Source organism: Marmota flaviventris, chromosome 18 (assembly GCF_047511675.1).
Source record: "Marmota flaviventris isolate mMarFla1 chromosome 18, mMarFla1.hap1, whole genome shotgun sequence".
Taxonomy (NCBI): domain Eukaryota; kingdom Metazoa; phylum Chordata; class Mammalia; order Rodentia; family Sciuridae; genus Marmota; species Marmota flaviventris.
The window spans coordinates 23,396,871-23,419,115 of record NC_092515.1 but is presented as its reverse complement, the minus strand read 5'-3'; positions in this window follow the sequence as shown (position 1 = coordinate 23,419,115).

Sequence of the window (22,245 nt, the reverse complement as noted above, 5' to 3'; positions counted from 1 at the left end):
ACAAGATTGGGTGAAAAAATATTTGCTGAGATTCCAGTAATCTCGGAGTTCTTTTGAAGCTCTGCATATGCTTTCAAATGAAAGTGTATATTCCTTGTCTCGGCTTATGGCTAATTCATCAGGGAATAAAGCATAGAGAGTGCACAGAAAGCTAATTGAGGGAGTACAGTTTCAAGGAGCTATCAAAAACCATGTTTGATTTAGAGATTCAAAAATATGTATTCCTATAGGGGAAAAAGAAGTGATATTTCAAAATTCAACATGTTCTTGCAAAGGAATGCTTCAACCTAGAAGAACAAAATTTGGGCATCCAAGTTCAACTGGTATCCTCTAATTTTCCTAGCAAAAAGTCAACAAGTTCAGGTGAGAAAAAAATTTTCTGAGTTCCAGTAAACTCTGAGTTCTGTGGAAGCTATGCAAATGCTCAAAAGGATAGTGTATATCCCTTGCCTCTTCTTAGGGCTACTTCAACAGGGAACAAAGCATAGACAGCGCAATGAGAACTAAGTGAGTGAGTCCCGGCTCAAGCAGCTAGCACAGTTCATTTTGATTTAGAGTTTTAAGTGCATGTATCCCTATAGGGGAAAATGAAGTGAAACTTAAAAATTCAAAGTGTTCCGGCATAAGAACGCTTCAGCCTAGAAGAGTGAAATTTGGGCAGCCAAGTGTAACTGCTATACTCATCTTTCCTACCAAGTATCAACAATATTGGTTGAAAAAATAGTTGATGAGATTTCAGTAAATTCAGAGTTTTGTGGAAGTTCTGCAAACACTTTCAAATGAAAGTGTATTTTTCTTCAGTCTGCTTAGGGCTACTTCAACAGGGAAAGAATCATAAAGATCAAATTGAGAAATAATCACGTGAGTCAAGTTACAAGTCACTAGCAAAACCCGTGTTTTATTTAGAGTTCCAAATGCATGTATCGCTATATGGGACAAGGAAGTCAAACCAAAAAATTCAAAGTGTTCCGGCAAACGAAAGCATCAACTAAGAAGGCGAAATTTGGGCAGCCATGTGCAACTGGTATACTCATCTCTCCTGCCAAGTATCAACAAGTTCAGGTGAAAAATATTTTCTGAGATTCCAGTAAACTCGGAGATATGTGGAAGCTCTGCAAACGCTTTCAAATGAAAATGTATTTTCCTTGCCTTTGCCTAGGAAAACTTCAATAGGGAACAAATCATAGAGAGGGCACTGAGAATAAATTGAGTGAGTCAAGTTTTAAAAAGCTAGCACAAACCATGTTTTATATAGTTGTCCAAATGCATGTATCCCTCTATGGGAAAATGAAATTAAACCTAAAATTTCAAAGTTTACATTCAAACGAAAACTTCAACCTAGAAGAATGAAATTTGGGCATCAAGTGCAACTGATATTCTCATCTCTACTGCCAAGTATCAACAAGATAGGGTGCAAAAATATTCGCTGAGATGCCAATAAACTGGAGTTTTAGAAGATCTTGAAACGCTTTCAAATGAAAGTGTATTTTCCTTGCCTCTGCTTAGGGCTACTTCAACAGGGAACAAAGCATAGAGATTGCAATGAGAACTAATTGAGGGAGTCAAGTTTCAAGGAGCAAGTACAACAAACCGTCTTTGGTTTAGAGTTCCAAATGCATGCATACATATAAGGGAAAATGAAGTGAAACATAGAAAATCAAAGTGATCTTGCAAACAAATGCTTCAACCTAGAAGAACAAAATTTGGGCAACCAAGTGCAACCGATATACTCATTTTGCTCCCAAGTATCAACAAGTTTGATTGAAGAATATTTGCTTAGATTGCAGTGAAATCTGAGTTATGGAATTATGCAAACACATGCAAAGAAAAGTGTGTATTCCTGGTCTCTGCTTAGGGCTAATTTAACAGGGAACAAAGCATAGAGAGTGCACTGGAAACTAATTGAGGAAGTAAAGTTTCAAGCAGCTAGCACAAACGGTGATTGATTTAGAGATCCAAATGCATGTACCCATATAGGGAAAAATGAAGTGAAACCTCAAAATTCAAAGTGTTCCTGAAAAGGAACCCTTTAACCTAGAAAAACGAAATTTGGGCTGCCATGTGCAACTGGTATCCTCATCTTTACTGACAAGAATGAACATGATCAGGTGAAAAAGTATTGGGTGAGATGCCAGTAAACTCGGAGTTCTGTTGAAGCTAGGCAAATGCTTGAAAAGGAGAATGTATATCCCTTGCCTCTTCTTAGGGCGACTTCATCGGGGAACAAAGCATAGACAGCACACTGAGTACTAACTGAAAATTTCAAGTTTCAAGCAGCTACCACAAACGTTGTTTGATTTACAGTTCCAAATGTGTGTATCCCTGTAGGGGAAAACAAAGTGAATCCTAAAAATGCAAAGGGTTTCTGGAAACGAATGCTTCAACCTAGAAGGATGAAATTTGGGTGGCCTAGTGAAACTGGTGTACTCTACTCATTTTTCCTGCCAAGTGTCAACAATATCAGGTGATAAATTATTTTCTGAGATCCCAGTAACCTTAGAATTCTGTGGAAGCTCTGCAAACACTTTCAATTAAAAGTGTATTTTCCTTGCCTCCGCATAGGGCTACTTCAACAGGGAACAAAGCATAGAGAATGCATTGAGTTTAAGTTTTAAGCAGCTAGCAAAAACCGTGTTTGATTTAGATTTCCAAATGCATTCATACCTATAGGGGAAAAGAAATTGAAACCTAAAAATTCAAAGTGTTCCTCTAAATGAACTCTTCAACATAGAAGAACAAACTTTGGCAGCCAAGTGCAAGTGATATACTCGTCTTTCCTACCAAGTATCAACAAGATCGGTTGAAAAATAGTTGCTGAAACTACAGTATATTCAGAATTCTTTGGAAGCTTAGCAAACGCTTACAGAATAACCTCTTTTCCTTGCCTCGGCATAGGACTCCTTCTACAGGGAACAAATCCTAGAGAGCACCCTGAGGCTTAATTAAGTGAGTCAAGATTCAAGCAGCTAACACAAACCGTGTTACACGTGATACCACCTTGGCAGAGAACTGACGTCATGGGCGGAGGAGATAACTGCATTGAAACCAGTGCAACAGGGCTCCCAGGAGCAGCAGACATGGAGTGTAGCCAGTATTGTGGTGAGCATCACAGGTGAGCGTGGCCTGGCTTGAGGAAACACAAGAGAAGGCCCTAGGCACTCAGGATTGTAGACCCGCCCAGTCTGTGAGGAAGAGCTGCTACACAGTGATTGGTTCCCTCTTAGTGAGAGGAGAAGCTTGACCCAGTGGGCACAGCTCCACTTACTGGAAGAGAAATTAATCGAACTCTATGACTGCATTTATTATTATTAATATTATCATTTTTTTTCTATTTTTTTTTCTTTCATTTTCAATTTTTTATTGTTGTTGTTCTTTAACGTTTTTAAATTTTTCTAAATTTTTTTAATTTTTTTATGATTATTATAAATTTTTAATTTTAATTTTCATTATTATTATTATCATTATTATTTTTGTAAAAAATTTTTTTTCTTTTCTTTCTTTTTTCTAACTTTTTTGTGTGTGTTTTGTTTTTGTTTCTTTTGCTTTTCATTTCTTTTCAATTTTCTTATTCCCCCTTCCTTGAATTCTACCTGCCTACTCTCATTCTCTTTAGTGACTTCTTCCCTTCCCTTCTAATATCTTTCCTCCCAAGCATCAAATAAATTTATAAGAGTAAACAGTAACTCAGCAGTCAACCAGAACAAGAAGTAACATGAGCAGCATGAAAAAGCAAGGAAGAAAAGGGGTACAAACAATGAAGGACAGCCTAAATATTCAGGAGGACCTAGAGTCAGCAGAAAAATGGTCCTATAAAGAACTCAAGGAACACCTTAGACAGATGGAATGGAACCTTAAAGAGGATACGAGACAGCAAATCCAAACAGTGAAAGAACACTTTGAAAATCAATTACATAAACAGATAAAAGAAGAAGTTAAGCATCTTTATCAGGAGAAAGAGATTATAAAAAAAATCAAACAATAATTCTAGAAATGAAGGAAACGATAAACCAAATTAAAAACTCATTTGAGAGTATCACTAACAGAGTGGAGCAAGTAGAAGCCAGAACGTCAGATAATGAAGACAAAATATATCATCTTGAAAAGAGCCTAGCCAACTCAGAAAGGCTGGTTAAAAATCACGAGAGAAACATCCAAGAGATATGGCATAACATAAAAAAACCAAACCTACGAGTCATCGGGATAGAAGAAGGTACAGAGATTCAAACCAAGGGAATGAGTAGCCTGCTGAATGAAATAATTACAGAAAACTTTCCAGAAATAAAAAAGGGAACGGATATACAAATTTTAGATGCATACAGGACAGCAAGCACACAAAATCACAGTAGACCAACGCCAAGACACATTGTTATGAAGATATCCAATATACAGAACAAAGAGAAAATATTAAAAGCTACAAGAGAAAGGAGGCAGATTACATTCAGGGGTAAACCAATAAGGTTAACAACGGATTTTTTCATCACAGACGCTGAAAGCGAGAAGATCCTGGAACAACGTATTTCCAACACTGAAAGACAATGGATGCCAACCAAGAATTCTGTATCCAGCAAAATTAAGCTTCAGGTACGACAACGAAATAAAAATCTTTCATGATAAACAAAAGCTAAAAGAATTTGCAGCCAGAAAACCAGCATTGCAAAGCATCTTGAGCAAAACACTACACGAGGAAGAAATGAAAAACAATAACCAAAACCATCAGTGGGAAGTGCCTCTACAAAAACAGAGGGCGGGGGGGAAGCTAACCATGGAGAAACAAACTAAATTAAATTTAAAGAAAAGAAGATAAATAATCAAACATGGCTGGAAGTACAAACCATATATCACTAGTAACTCTAAACGTTAATGGCTTAAACTCTCCAATAAAGGGACATAGGCTGGTAACATGGATTAAAAAAACAAATCCAACAATATGCTGCCTCCAGGAGACACATCTGATTGCAAAAGACATACACAGGCTGAAGGTGAAAGGTTGGGAAAAAATATACCACGCACACGGTCCTCGTAAGCAAGCAGGGGTGGCCATCCTCATATCGAATAAAATCGACTTCAAGACTAAGTTAATCCAAAGGGATAAGGAAGGACATTATATACTGTTAAAAGGAACCATTCACCAACAAGACATAACAATTATCAATATTTATGCACCAAATAATGCTGCTGCGAAGTTCATAAAACAAATTCTCCTCAAGTTCAAGAATCAAATAGACCACAACACAATAATCATGGGTGACTTCAACACACCTCTCTCACCATTTGACAGATCCTCCAAACAAAAGTGGAATAAAGAAACTATAGAACTCAATATCACAATCAACAACCTAGACTTAACTGACATATATAGAATATATCAACCATCATCAAGTGGATATACTTTTTTCTCAGAAGCACATGGATCCTTCTCAAAAATAGACCATATATTATGTCATAGGGCAACCCTCAGTAAATATACAGGGGTGGAGATAATCCCATGCATTTTATCTGATCATAATGGAATGAAACTGGAAATCAATGATAAAAGAAGGAAGGAAAAATCCTACGTCACATGGAAAATGAACAATATGTAACTGAATGATCAATGGGTTACAGAATACATAAAGGAGGAAATAAAAAAATTCTTAGAGATAAATGAAAATACAGACACAACATATCGGAATCTATGGGACACAATGAAAGCAGTTTTAAGAGGGAAATTCATCGCCTGGAGGTCATTCCTCAAAAAAAGGAAAAACCAACAAATAAATGAGCTCACACTTCATCTCAAAGCCCTAGGAAAGGAAGAGCAAAACAACAGCAAATGTAGCATAAGGCAAGAAATAATTAAAATCAGAGCGGAAATCAACGAAATTGAAACAAAAGAAACTATTGAAACAATTAACAAAACTAAAAGTTGGTTCTTTCAAAAAATAAATAAGATCGACAGACCCTTAGCCATGGTAACGAAGAGAAGAAGAGAGAGAACTCAAATTACTAACATACGGGATGAAAAAGGCAATATCATAACAGACGCTACAGAAATACAGAAGACAATTAGAAATTATTTTGAAAACCTATATTCCAATAAAATAGAAGATAGTGAAGACATCGATAAATTCCTCAAGTCATATGATTTGCCCAGACTGAGTCAGGAGGATACTCACAACTTAAACAGACCAATATCAACAGATGAAATAGAAGAAGCAATCAAAAGACTTCCAACCAAGAAAAGCCCAGGACCGGATGGGTATACAGCGGAGTTTTACAAAACCTTTAAGGAAGAATTAATACCAATACTTTTCAAGCTGTTTCAGGAAATAGAAAAAGAGGGAGCTCTGCCAAATTCATTCTATGAGGCCAACACCACCCTTATTCCGAAACCAGACAAAGACACCTCAAAGAAAGAAAACTACAGACCAATATCTCTGATGAACCTAGATGCAAAAATCCTCAATAAAATTCTGGCGATTCGGATACAAAGGCACATCAAAAAAATTGTGCACCATGATCAAGTAGGATTCATCCCTGGGATGCAAGGATGGTTCAATATACGGAAATCAATAAATGTTATTCACCACATCAATAGACTTAAAGATAAGAACCATATGATCATCTCAATAGACGCAGAAAAAGCATTCAACAAAGTACAGCATCCCTTTATGTTCAAAACATTAGAAAAACTAGGAATAACAGGAACTTACCTCCACATAGTAAAAGCTATCTATGCTAAGCCTCAGGCTAGCATCATTCTCAATGGAGAAAAATTGAAGGCATTCCCCCTAAAATCTGGAACAAGACAGGGATGCCCTCTATCACCACTTCTATTCAATATAGTTCTCGAAACACTGGCCAGAGCAATTAGACAGACGAAAGAAATTAAAGGCATAAAAATAGGAAAGGAAGAACTTAAATTATCACTATTTGCAGATGACATGATTCTATACCTAGAAGACCCAAAAGGGTCTACAAAAATCTACTAGAACTAATAAATGAATTCAGCAAAGTGGCAAGATATAAAATCAACATGCATAAATCAAAGGCATTTCTGTATATCAGCGACAAAACTTCTGAAACGGAAATGAGGAAAAACACTCCATTCACAATATCCTAAAAAAAAAATAATAAAATACTTGGGAAACAACCTAACAAAAGAGGCAAAGGACTTATACAATGAAAACTACAAAACCCTCAAAAGAGAAGTAGAAGAAGACCTTAGAAGATGGAAAAATATACCCTGTCCATGGATAGGCAGAACTAACATCATCAAAATGGCGATATTACCAAAAGTTCTCTATAGGTTTAATGCAATGCCAATCAAAATCCCAATGGCATTTCTTGTAGAAATAGATAAAGCAATCATGAAATTCATATGGAAAAATAAAAGACCCAGAATAGCAAAAGCAATTCTAAGCAGGAAGTGTGAATCAGGTGGTATAGCGATACCGGATTTAAAACTATATTACAGAGCAATAGTAACAAAGACAGCATGGTACTGGTACCAAAACAGGCGGGTGGACCAATGGTACACAATAGAGGACACAGAGACTAATCCACAAAGCTACAGCTATCTTATATTTGATAAAGGAGCTAAAAGCATGCAATGGAGGAAGGATAGCATCTTCAACAAATGGTGCTGCTAAAACTGGAAATCCATATGCAACAAAATGAAACTGAATCCCCTCCTCTCGCCATGCACAAAAGTTAACTCAAAGTGGATCAAGGAGCTAGATATCAAATCAGAGACTCTACGTCTGATAGAAGAAAAAGTTGGCTCCGATCTACATATTGTGGGGTCGGGCTCCAAATTCCTTAATAGGACACCCATAGCACAAAGGTTAATAACAAGAATCAACAAATGGGACTTACTTAAACTGAAAAGTTTTTTCTCAGCAAGAGAAACAATAAGAGAGGTAAATAGGGAGCCTACATCATGGGAACACATTTTTACTCCTCACACTTCAGATAGAGCCCTAATATCCAGAGTATACAAAGAACTCAAAAATTAAACAATAAGAAAACAAATAACCCAATCAACAAATGAGTCAAAGACCTGAACAGACACTACTCAGAGGAGGACATACAATCAATCAACAAGTACATGAAAAAATGCTCACCATCACTAGCAGTCAGAGAAATGCAAATCAAAACCACCCTAAGATACCATCTCACTCCAGTAAGATTGGCAGCCATTATGAAGTCAAACAACAACAAGTGCTGGAGAGGATGTGGGGAAAAGGGTACTCTTGTACATTGCTGGTGGGACTGCAAACTGGTGCGGCCAATTTGGAAAGCAGTATGGAGATTCCTGGGAAAGCTGGGAATGGAACCACCATTTGACCCAGCTATTGCCCTTCTCGGACTATTCCCAGAAGACCTTAAAAGAGCGTACTACAGGGATACTGCTACATCAATGTTCATAGCAGCACAATTCACAATCACTAGACTTTGGAACCAACCCAGATGCCCTTCAATAGATGAATGGATAAAAAATGTGGCATTTATACACAATGGAGTATTATACAGCACTAAAAAATGACAAAATCATGGAATTTGCAGGGAAATGGATGGCACTAGAGCAGATTATGCTTAGTGAAGCTAGCCAATCCCTAAAAAAGAAATACCAAATGTCTTCTTTGATATAATGAGAGCAACTAACAACAAAGCAGGGAGGAAGAGCAGGACAAAAAGATTAACATTAAACAGATACATGAGGTGGGAGGGAAAGGGAGAGAAAAGGGAAATTGCATGGTAATGGAGGGAGATCTTCATTGTTATACAAAATTACATATAAGAGTTTGTGAGGGGAATGGGAAAATAAACAAGGATAGAAATGAATTACAGTAGATGGGGTAGAGAGAGAAGATGGGAGGGGATGGGAGGGGAGATACTAGAGGATAGGAAAGGTAGCAGAATACAACAGTTACTAATAGGGCATTTATGTAAAAATGTAGATGTGTAACCGACGTGATTCTGCAAACTGTATATGGGGTAAAATTCGGAGTTCAAAACCCACCTGAATCAAATGTATGAAATAGGATATGTCAAGAGCTTTGTAATGTTTTGAACAACCAATAAAAAAAAAGCTAGCACAAACTATGTTTGATACAGTTTTCCAAATGCATGTATCCCTCTATGGGAAAATGAAATTAAACATAAAATTTCAAAGTTTACCTTCAAACGAAATCTTCAACCTAGAAGAATGAAATTTGGGCATCAAGTGCAACTGATATTCTCATCTCTACTGCCAAATATTAACAAGATAGGGTGCAAAAATATTCGCTGAGATTCCAATAAACTGGAGTTTTAGAAGATCTTGAAACGCTTTCAAATGAAAGTAAATTTTCCTTGCCTCTGCTTAGGGCTACTTCAATAGGGAACAAAGCATAGAGATTGCAATGAGAACTAATTGAGGGAGTCAAGTTTCAAGGAGCAAGCACAACAAACCGTCTTTGATTTAGAGTTCCAAATGCATGCATACATATAAGGGAAAATGAAGTGAAACCTAGAAAATCAAAGTGATCTTGCAAACAAATGCTTCAACCTAGAAGAACAAAATTTGGGCAGCCAAGGGCAACTGGTATACTCATTTTGCTCCCAAGTATCAACAAGTTTAATTGAAGAATATTTGTTTAGATTGCAGTGAAATCTGAGTTATGGAATTATGCAAAAACATGCAAAGGAAAGTGTGTATTCCTGGCCTCTGCTTAGGGCTGCTTCAACAGGGAACAAAGCATGGAGAGGGCACTGAGAACTAATGGAGGAAGTAAAGTTTCAAGCAGCTAGCACAAACTGTGTTTGATTTAGAGATCCAAATGCATGTATCCCAGTAGGGAAAAATGAAGGGAAACCTCAAAATTCAAAGGGTTCCTCCAAAGGAACCCTTTAACCAAGAAAAAACAAATTTGGGCTGCCATGGGCAACTGGTATCCTCATCTTTACTGCCAAGAATGACCATGATCAGGTGAAAAAGTATTGGGTGAGATGCCAGTAAACTCGGAGTTCTGTTGAAGCTATGCAAATGCTTGAAAAGGAGAATGTATATCCCTTGCCTCTTCTTAGGGTGATTTCATCACGGAAAAAAGTATAGACAGCATGCTGAGTACTAACTGAGAATTTCAAGTTAAAAGCAGCCACCACAAACGTTGTTTGATTTACAGTTCCAAATGTGTGTATCCCTGTAGGGGAAAACAAAGTGAATCCTAAAAATGCAAAGGATTTCTGGAAACGAATGCTTCAACCTAGAAGGATGAAATTTGGGTGGCCTAGTGAAACTGGTGTACTCTACTCATTGTTCCTGCCAAGTGTCAACAATATCAGGTGATAAATTACTTTCTGGGATTCCAGTAAACTCAGAATTCTGTGGAAGCTCTGCAAACACTTTCAATGAAAAGTGTATTTTCCTTGCCTCTGCATAGTGCTACTTCAACAGGGAACAAAGCGTAGAGAATGCATTGAGTATTAATTAAGTGAGTCAAGTTTTAAGCAGCTAGCACAAACCGTGTTTCATTTAGATTTCCAAATGCATTCATACCTATAAGGGAAAAGATATTAAAACCTAAAACTTCACAGTGTTCCCCTAAATGAACTCTTCAACATAGAAGAACAAACTTTGGCAGCCAAGTGCAAGTGATATACTCGTCTTTCCTACCAAGTATCACTCAACAAGATCGGTTGAAAAATAGTTGCTGAAATTACAGTATATTCAGAATTCTTTGGAAGCTTAGCAAACGCTTACAGAATAAACTATGTCCCTTGCCTCTGCATAGGACTCCTTCTACAGGGAACAAATCCTAGAGAGCACCCTGAGGCTTCATTAAGTGAGTCAAGATTCAAGTAGCTAACACAAACCGTGTTCGATTTAGAGTTTCAAATGCCTATATCCCTATAGGGTAAAAAGAAGTGAAACCTAAAAATTCAAACTGTTCCTTCAAATGAATGTGTCAACCTAGAAGGACGAAACTTGGGCAGCCATGTGCAACTCGTATACTTATCTTCCATGACAAAGGTTCACAGGATTGGGTGGAAAAACAATATTGGCTTAGATTCCAGTATGTCAGGGACTAGAAGGAAATTCTCCTTCAAAGAATAGCCTGACACTTACAAGAAACAGCCCCCTGGGAGACATCCTGCCTGGGAGACACCCTGCAGCCATCTATCTCCCTGAGACATCCTGCGGCCACCTATCTTCCTGAAACCTAGCTTCCTGAAACATCCTGCGGTTATCTCACCTTGTGCAGACATCCAGCAACTGCCGATACGAGAGCTTCCCCATCCCCAGCATATAAATACCCCTGTGTGAACAATAAAAATTTGCAGCTTGATCAGAACTTTTGTCTTGCTGTCATCCTTCTGTGTCTCTTGTTTCTTCATTCCTCCCCATCTAGGTTCACTGCCCAAGTTGATGTGTCCTGCCGGACGGGACATTTGGCGCCCAGTGTGGGGCTCGAGCCTTTGACTGAGAAGGAACGCCGTCCTCCAGGAAGACTTGGCCAAGCGGGAGCGCGAGATCGCCTTGGCAGACACGACCGAGAGACCGATCCAGGAGGAGAGTGAGGACGACACAAGGTGAGTGACCCACCATGGGACAAGCAGTTTCGTCACATGAGTTGTTTTTGTCAGGCCTCAAGGAGGCCCTCAAGACACGGGGGGCGTGTGTTAAGAAAAAGGACTTAAGATTATTCTTTTCATACATAGGAGAATTGTGTCCGTGGTTTCCCCTTGAAGGGACCATTGATGGTAAAAGATGGCTTAGAGTAGGAGACTGTTTAAAAGATTATTATGAATCCTTTGGCCCAGAAAATGTGCCTGTTCCCACCTTTCCTTACTAGAACCTAATTAATTTAAAAAAAAAAGCTTAAAAAAAAGAGAGAGAGATATTTTTTGGCCTTTATGTTCTAGAAGTTTGCGCTAGGAGAGTGAGAAAAAGGGAGAGAAAATGTGATGTTTACCTGGAGAGAAATAAGTTTCAATTTTCTATTGTTTTTGTCAATACTCAGAAAGTATGTCCGGACCTTTTTACTACATGATTGTCCTATGAATCAGAATGGCTGTAACTCAGCCGCTGGGAAAAGAGACTTTAGCTGCTGCTGCTCGCTATGGGGTCCTAGCCCCTGCGGCCAACAGTGCTTTTAACCCTTGAATTACTTGACCTAAATGCCAAACACAGACTAACTTAAGATCTGATGGTAATGCTAGCGTCTGCTGCTAAAAATCCTTTGGAGCACCCACGTGCCACAGAAAAAAGTGCAGGATGTACACGAGCTGCAACCGCAGGTCAGCAGAGACAGAACAAGCTGCTACCGCAGTAAGATCTTGGCCAGGTGGGGGAAAATGCAGACAAAATCAAACAAAATGCAATTGGCTAGGAAAACTTGGGGAACTTTTGCTCCGAAAAAGGGCAGCAGACTCCATGTTGTTTGCATCACCATGGTAACAATGGGGTGACTGGCAGGAAGAGCAGGCTTCCTGGTCCCACCTCCCACACTTTCGTGTGCTTCCGATTGATTCTTCCACAGTCACTCAGACAGGACTTCTAGTCCCACCTTCCAGCCACTAATCTGTACTACTGTGTTTCAGATTTTTACTGGAGCTGTTCAGAGCCTGTATTTTTAAGAATGCCTACCTGTAAATGCTAATGAAAGATATCTTTTTCAGACAAAATTTAATTCCACAGCTTTCTATGTTGCAGCCCTAAATTTAAGTTAGTTCTGAGTTAAATAACCTGACTTTTCTGTATAGTTGTGTTACTAAATAATGTTCTATTGATGAGAGATATCAAACATGCTTCTTTATATTTTACTTTTAATTTTGGAGGTTATGAGGATGCATTTGCTGGACACAGGAACAAAGCCGGCAATGTTCCTGTGATGACAAAAAAATCCTTATTCTCATTCCTAACTGTAAAAAATAAATATGCATACTCAACAAGGATTTTATTTCAGTTACATCAAGTGACGTCACATAGAAGAGTGCACTCCTAGTTAAAAATAAATTAAAATGCATCCAAATATTCTGAGACCACGTGGTTACATAAAATTAATACAATTATGTTATGTTCTTATTCTTAATATATATATTTTTAAGATATTTAGATAACCTATATTTGTTAATCTATAAAATAATTAGCACATGCCTAATTGATTAGTTAATATATATTTGCCTAATTGTTTTTCTTCAACAGAAAACCCATTATTTATGTTTTATATTTACATTTATCAAATACTCTGCCTTTTCAGTTACAGATATTTGAGATAAATGTGTTTACTATAAATTTGCTTTTAAGTGAAAATACAAAAAAGCAATCTTCAAGTAGTTTCTAATTCTCAAAGTTACTGTCCAAACTCATAAGATGATAAATAATTATAATTATGTCTACAAAATATCTAAGGATTTTAACTATATTTTCATTGATATCTCTCAAAGCTCTCCAAAATTGTTCTGCAACTTATATGCATACCCAGGCGATGCATGTTTCTTGTTATGCGTCAGCCTCAATTTGTGTTAACAAGCAGGGAGAACAATTTTTTGAAGCCACCCTAACTAAAACTCATGCAGCAGAGGGGAACACTATTCATTATACCCCCCTCCTCTTTGACCGGGGAGGAGAAGGCATATATACCAAGTTACAGTCAGCTGGGTGCCAAGGCACTGTTGGTAAACCCTCCTGCTGGCCCATTAAGGCCCCTACAGGGGTCTCTGATGGTGGAGGACCCACTGATGCTGTCAAGCATCTTCAGATAATCAAACTTTTGAAACCCCAAATCCCTGAGCTCACATATCATCCCTTAATGCTGCCTAAATCCCAGCTCCCAGATTTAGATACCAATACATTAGATATTTTGGAAACTACCTTCTCCTTGCTTAATAATTCCAACCCCACCCTTGCTGGTGATTGCTGGCTCTGCATGACAACAGGGGCAATCATGCCTTTTAATTCTCTCATAGACAATGATAACACATGCCAACCTGGATTTCCTTTTAAAGTACAGCCTATAGGCACTTTTACATCATGTCTTTTAGGCACGATGCAGAATAATACCTATGATATTGATGTTGGAGTTACTTCCTTCGGAAATTGCTCAACAGTAAAAAATTATTCCTCACCCACCCCATCTCTTTGTCCCCCCAATGGCACAGTTTTTATGTGTGGAGGAAACTCAGCCTTCCCCAGGCTTCCAGCGAATTGGACCGGTGGCTGTGTTCTTGTCTTATTACTCCCTGATATAACTATTGTCCCAGGAGATGAACCTCTACCCATTCCTAGCCTAGACACCTTAGTCAAAAGACACAGGCGGGCAATACAGGCCTTACCACTCTTTGCCAGCCTTGGAATAACAGCTGCTGTGGGCACAGGTACAGCTGGCTTAGGCACGGCTATACACTCTTACCGTCGCCTATCTCAACAACTTATAGATGATGTACAAACTCTATCAGGAACTATTAAAGATTTACAAGACCAAATAGACTCCCTGGCAGAAGTGGTCCTTCAAAACAGACGAGGCTTAGATTTGCTGACAGCTAACCAGGGAGGTATTTGATTGGCCTTAGGGGAAAGATGCTGCTTTTATGCCAATAAATCAGGCATAGTACGCACTAAAATTAAGCAGCTTCAAGAAGATCTAGAAAAGAGAAGAAGGGAACTATTTGAAAATCCCCTCTGGACTGGGCTTAATGGATTTTTACCCTACCTTCTTCCCTTATTAGGCCCTTTGTTGGGTTTGCTTTTAATGGTGTCCATAAGACCCTGCATTATAAACAGGCTGGTACAATTTATTAAAGAACAGATTAATATTTTGGCCTCTAAGCCCATACAGGTCCACTATCACCGTTTGGAGATGGAAGACCGCGCTGCCAATATTTAAAAGGATGTTCTACCTTTCTTTCAGGCTTATTTCTTAAGTTTACATCCCCACAGATCTCTCTTTCTTATATAAAAGTATAAGTAACAGCTCTGACCAACCATCTTCTGCCCTTGCCATAAGGGTTCGCTTCTCCATGGGCCCCTCTGCTTGGAGTGAGGACGTTAGGCCATAATGACGGAGGGTGCAGGAAGGACTGCAGGAGGATGGATCCACGGATCCCAAAACCCAAGACCTCTGAGTGACATGCTCTGGTGCATGGCGGTTGGCATGCTTCTCCCTCAAAACCGTCTCCTCCAAAAACATGCCAAGGCCACGAAATCTCCTAGTGAAGACGCTCACTCGGATCAGGAGATATTCTAAGGCCTCCTAGAGGAACAGAACCTCTATCACCCCCTAAAAACATGGCCAATAAGGTATGGTCAAATATTTTATATAAGAAAGGGGGAAGATGTCAGGGACTAGAAGGAAATTCTCCTTCAAAGAATAGCCTGACACTTACAAGAAACAGCCCCCTGGGAGACATCCTGCCTGGGAGACACCCTGCAGCCATCTATCTCCCTGAGACATCCTGCGGCCACCTATCTTCCTGAAACCTAGCTTCCTGAAACATCCTGCGGTTATCTCACCTTGTGCAGACATCCAGAAACTGCCGATAAGAGAGCTTCCCCATCCCCAGCAAATAAATACCCCTGTGTGAACAATAAAAATTTGCAGCTTGATCAGAACATTTGTCTTGCTGTCATCCTTCTGTGTCTCTTGTCCCTTCATTCCTCCCCAGATAGGTTCGTTGCCCACGTTGATGTGTCCTGCCGGACGGGACACCAGTAAACTTGGAGTTTTGCGGAAACTCTGCAAACGCTTTCAAATGAAAGTGTATTTTTCTTACCTCTGCTTAGGGCTACGTCAACAGGGAAAAAAGCACAGAGAGCACATTGAGAACTAATTGAGAAAGTCAAGTTTCAACCAGCTAGCACAAACCGTGTTTCATGTGGAATTCCAAATCCATGTACCCGTATAGGGGGAAACCAAGTGAAACTTCAAAATTCAAAGTGTTCCTGCAAACGAACGATTCAATGTAGAAAGACAAAATTGAGGCAGCCATGTTCAACTTCTCTAATTGTCTTTCCTGCCAAGTAGAAACAAGATCGGGTGAAAACATATTTGCTGAGATTCCAGTAAACTCGGAGTTTTGTTGGAAGCTCAGCAAACGCTTTAAAATGACAGTGTATTTTTGGTGTCTCTTCTTAGGGCTTTTTCAACAGGGAACAAAGCATAAGATTGCAAGGAGAACTCCTTGAGGGAGTCAAGTTTCAAGCAGCGAGCACAAACCGTGTTCGATGTAGAGATCCAAATGCATGTATACATATAAGAGAAAACGAAGTGAAACCTAAACATTCAAAGTGTTCATGCAAACGAATGCTTCACCTTTGAAGAACTGGTATACTCGTCTTTGCTCCCAAGTATCAACAAGTTCAATGGAAAAGATATTTGCTGGGATTCCAGTAAAATTCGAGTTCGGTGGAAGGTATGCAGATGCATGCAAATGAAAGTGTATATTACTTGCCTCTGCTTAGGGCTGTTTCAACAGGGAACAAAGCATGGAGAGGGCACTGAGAACTAATGGAGGAAGTAAAGTTTCAAGCAGCTAGCACAAACTGTGTTTGATTTAGAGATCCAAAAGCATGTGTCCCTGTAGGGAAAAATGAAGGGAAACCTCAAAATTCAAAGGGTTCCTGCAAAGGAACCCTTTAACCTATCAAAACGAAATTTGGGCTGCCATGTGCCACTGGTGTCCTCATCTTTACTGCCAAGAATGAACATGATCAGGTGAAAAAGTATTGGGTGAGATGCCAGTAAACTCGGAGTTCTGGGAAAGCTACGCAAATGCTTGAAAAGGAGAATGTATATCCCTTGCCTCTTCTTAGGGCGACTTCATCGGGGAACAAAGCATAGACAGCACACTGAGTACCAACTGAGAATTTCAAGTTTCAAGCAGCTACCACAAACGTGGTTTGATTTACAGTTCCAAATGTGTGTATCCCTGTAGGGGAAAACAAAGTGAATCCTAAAAATGCAAAGGGTTTCTGGAAACGAATGCTTCAACCTAGAAGGATGAAATTTGGGTGGCCTAGTGAAACTGGTGTACTCTACTCATTGTTCCTGCCAAGTGTCAACAATATCAGGTGATAAATTACTTTCTGGGATTCCAGTAAACTCAGAATTCTGTGGAAGCTCTGCAAACACTTTCAATGAAAAGTGTATTTTCCTTGCCTCCGCATAGGGCTACTTCAACAGGGAACAAAGCGTAGAGAATGCATTGAGTATTAATTAAGTGGGTCAAGTTTTAAGCAGCTAGCACAAACCGTGTTTCATTTAGGTTTCCAAATGCATTCACACCTATAGGGGAAAAGAAACTGAAACCTAAAAATTCAAAGTGTTCCCCTAAATGAACTCTTCAACACAGAAGAACAAACTTTGGCAGCCAAGTGCAAGTGATATACTCGTCTTTCCTGCCAAGTATCAATCAACACGATCGGTTGAAAAATAGTTGCTGAATTTACAGTATATTCAGAATTCTTTGGAAGCTTAGCAAACGCTTACAGAATAACCTCTTTTCCTTGCCTCTGCATAGGACTCCTTCTACAGGGAACGAATCCTAGAGAGCAACCTGAGGCTTCATTAAGTGAGTCAAGATTCAAGCAGCTAACACAAACCGTGTTCGATTTAGAGTTTCAAATGCCTATATCCCTATAGGGTAAAAAGAAGTGAAACCTAAAAATTCAAACTGTTCCTTCAAATGAATGCGTCAACCTAGAAGGACGAAACTTGGGCAGCCATGTGCAACTCGTACACTTATCTTCCATGCCAAAGGTTCACAGGATTGGGTGGAAAAACAATATTGGCTGAGATTCCAGTGAACTTGGTGTTTTGCCGAAACTCTGCAAACGCTTTCAAATGAAAGTGTATTTTTCTGACCTCTGCTTAGGGCTACGTCAACAGGGAAGAAAGCAAAGAGAGGACATTGAGAACTAATTGAGTAAGTCAAGTTTCAACCAGCTAGCACAAACCATGTTTCATTTGGAATTCCAAATCCATGTATCCGTATAGGGGGAAACCAAGTGAAACTTCAAAATTCAAAGTGTTCCTGCAAACGAACGATTCAACGTAGAAAGACAAAATTGGGGCAGCCATGTTCAACTTCTCTAATTGTCTTTCCTGCCAAGTAGAAACAAGATCGGGTGAAAACATATTTGCTGAGATTCCAGTAAACTCGGAGTTTTGTTGGAAGCTCAGCAAACGCTTTCAAATGACAGTGTATTTGTGGGGTCTCTTCTTAGGGCTCTTTCAACAGGGAACAAAGCATAGAGATTGCAAGGAGAACTCCTTGAGTGAGTCAAGTTTCAAGCAGCGAGCACAAACCGTGTTCGATGTAGAGAGTCAAATGCATGTATACATATAAGAGAAAACGAAGTGAAACCTAAACATTCAAAGTGTTCATGCAAACGAATGCTTCACTTTTGAAGAACTGGTATACTCGTCTTTGCTCCCAAGTATCAACAAGTTCAATGGAAAAGATATTTGCTGCGATTCCAGTAAAATTCGAGTTCGGTGGAAGGTATGCAGATGCATGCAAATGAAAGTGTATATTACTTGCCTCTGCTTAGGGCTGTTTCAACAGGTAACAAAGCATGGAGAGGGCACTGAGAACTAATGGAGGAAGTAAAGTTTCAAGCAGCTAGCACAAACTGTGTTTGATTTAGAGATCCAAATGCATGTGTCCCTGTAGGGAAAAATGAAGGGAAACCTCAAAATTCAAAGGGTTCCTGCAAAGGAACCCTTTAACCTATCAAAACGAAATTTGGGCTGCCATGTGCCACTGGTGTCCTCATCTTTACTGCCAAGAATGAACATGATCAGGTGAAAAAGTATTGGGTGAGATGCCAGTAAACTCGGAGTTCTGTGGAAGCTACGCAAATGCTTGAAAAGGAGAATGTATATCCCTTGCCTCTTCTTAGGGCGACTTCATCGGGGAACAAAGCATAGACAGCACACTGAGTACCAACTGAGAATTTCAAGTTTCAAGCAGCTACCACAAACGTGGTTTGATTTACAGTTCCAAATGTGTGTATCCCTGTAGGGGAAAACAAAGTGAATCCTAAAAATGCAAAGGGTTTCTGGAAACGAATGCTTCAACCTAGAAGGATGAAATTTGGGTGGCCTAGTGAAACTGGTGTACTCTACTCATTGTTCCTGCCAAGTGTCAACAATATCAGGTGATAAATTACTTTCTGGGATTCCAGTAAACTCAGAATTCTGTGGAAGCTCTGCAAACACTTTCAATGAAAAGTGTATTTTCCTTGCCTCCGCATAGGGCTACTTCAACAGGGAACAAAGCGTAGAGAATGCATTGAGTATTAATTAAGTGGGTCAAGTTTTAAGCAGCTAGCACAAACCGTGTTTCATTTAGGTTTCCAAATGCATTCACACCTATAGGGGAAAAGAAACTGAAACCTAAAAATTCAAAGTGTTCCCCTAAATGAACTCTTCAACACAGAAGAACAAACTTTGGCAGCCAAGTGCAAGTGATATACTCGTCTTTCCTGCCAAGTATCAATCAACACGATCGGTTGAAAAATAGTTGCTGAATTTACAGTATATTCAGAATTCTTTGGAAGCTTAGCAAACGCTTACAGAATAACCTCTTTTCCTTGCCTCTGCATAGGACTCCTTCTACAGGGAACAAATCCTAGAGAGCAACCTGAGGCTTCATTAAGTGAGTCAAGATTCAAGCAGCTAACACAAACCGTGTTCGATTTAGAGTTTCAAATGCCTATATCCCTATAGGGTAAAAAGAAGTGAAACCTAAAAATTCAAACTGTTCCTTCAAATGAATGCGTCAACCTAGAAGGACGAAATTTGGGCAGCCATGTGCAACTCGTACACTTATCTTCCATGCCAAAGGTTCACAGGATTGGGTGGAAAAACAATATTGGCTGAGATTCCAGTGAACTTGGTGTTTTGCCGAAACTCTGCAAACGCTTTCAAATGAAAGTGTATTTTTCTGACCTCTGCTTAGGGCTACGTCAACAGGGAAGAAAGCAAAGAGAGGACATTGAGAACTAATTGAGTAAGTCAAGTTTCAACCAGCTAGCACAAACCATGTTTCATTTGGAATTCCAAATCCATGTATCCGTATAGGGGGAAACCAAGTGAAACTTCAAAATTCAAAGTGTTCCTGCAAACGAACGATTCAACGTAGAAAGACAAAATTGGGGCAGCCATGTTCAACTTCTCTAATTGTCTTTCCTGCCAAGTAGAAACAAGATCGGGTGAAAACATATTTGCTGAGATTCCAGTAAACTCGGAGTTTTGTTGGAAGCTCAGCAAACGCTTTCAAATGACAGTGTATTTGTGGGGTCTCTTCTTAGGGCTCTTTCAACAGGGAACAAAGCATAGAGATTGCAAGGAGAACTCCTTGAGTGAGTCAAGTTTCAAGCAGCGAGCACAAACCGTGTTCGATGTAGAGAGTCAAATGCATGTATACATATAAGAGAAAACGAAGTGAAACCTAAACATTCAAAGTGTTCATGCAAACGAATGCTTCACTTTTGAAGAACTGGTATACTCGTCTTTGCTCCCAAGTATCAACAAGTTCAATGGAAAAGATATTTGCTGCGATTCCAGTAAAATTCGAGTTCGGTGGAAGGTATGCAGATGCATGCAAATGAAAGTGTATATTACTTGCCTCTGCTTAGGGCTGTTTCAACAGGTAACAAAGCATGGAGAGGGCACTGAGAACTAATGGAGGAAGTAAAGTTTCAAGCAGCTAGCACAAACTGTGTTTGATTTAGAGATCCAAATGCATGTGTCCCTGTAGGGAAAAATGAAGGGAAACCTCAAAATTCAAAGGGTTCCTGCAAAGGAACCCTTTAACCTATCAAAACGAAATTTGGGCTGCCATGTGCCACTGGTGTCCTCATCTTTACTGCCAAGAATGAACATGATCAGGTGAAAAAGTATTGGGTGAGATGCCAGTAAACTCGGAGTTCTGTGGAAGCTACGCAAATGCTTGAAAAGGAGAATGTATATCCCTTGCCTCTTCTTAGGGCGACTTCATCGGGGAACAAAGCATAGACAGCACACTGAGTACCAACTGAGAATTTCAAGTTTCAAGCAGCTACCACAAACGTGGTTTGATTTACAGTTCCAAATGTGTGTATCCCTGTAGGGGAAAACAAAGTGAATCCTAAAAATGCAAAGGGTTTCTGGAAACGAATGCTTCAACCTAGAAGGATGAAATTTGGGTGGCCTAGTGAAACTGGTGTACTCTACTCATTGTTCCTGCCAAGTGTCAACAATATCAGGTGATAAATTACTTTCTGGGATTCCAGTACACTCAGAATTCTGTGGAAGCTCTGCAAACACTTTCAATGAAAAGTGTATTTTCCTTGCCTCCGCATAGGGCTACTTCAACAGGGAACAAAGCGTAGAGAATGCATTGAGTATTAATTAAGTGGGTCAAGTTTTAAGCAGCTAGCACAAACCGTGTTTCATTTAGGTTTCCAAATGCATTCACACCTATAGGGGAAAAGAAACTGAAACCTAAAAATTCAAAGTGTTCCCCTAAATGAACTCTTCAACACAGAAGAACAAACTTTGGCAGCCAAGTGCAAGTGATATACTCGTCTTTCCTGCCAAGTATCAATCAACACGATCGGTTGAAAAATAGTTGCTGAATTTACAGTATATTCAGAATTCTTTGGAAGCTTAGCAAACGCTTACAGAATAACCTCTTTTCCTTGCCTCTGCATAGGACTCCTTCTACAGGGAACAAATCCTAGAGAGCAACCTGAGGCTTCATTAAGTGAGTCAAGATTCAAGCAGCTAACACAAACCGTGTTCGATTTAGAGTTTCAAATGCCTATATCCCTATAGGGTAAAAAGAAGTGAAACCTAAAAATTCAAACTGTTCCTTCAAATGAATGCGTCAACCTAGAAGGACGAAATTGGGCAGCCATGTGCAACTCGTACACTTATCTTCCATGCCAAAGGTTCACAGGATTGGGTGGAAAAACAATATTGGCTGAGATTCCAGTGAACTTGGTGTTTTGCCGAAACTCTGCAAACGCTTTCAAATGAAAGTGTATTTTTCTGACCTCTGCTTAGGGCTACGTCAACAGGGAAGAAAGCAAAGAGAGGACATTGAGAACTAATTGAGTAAGTCAAGTTTCAACCAGCTAGCACAAACCATGTTTCATTTGGAATTCCAAATCCATGTATCCGTATAGGGGGAAACCAAGTGAAACTTCAAAATTCAAAGTGTTCCTGCAAACGAACGATTCAACGTAGAAAGACAAAATTGGGGCAGCCATGTTCAACTTCTCTAATTGTC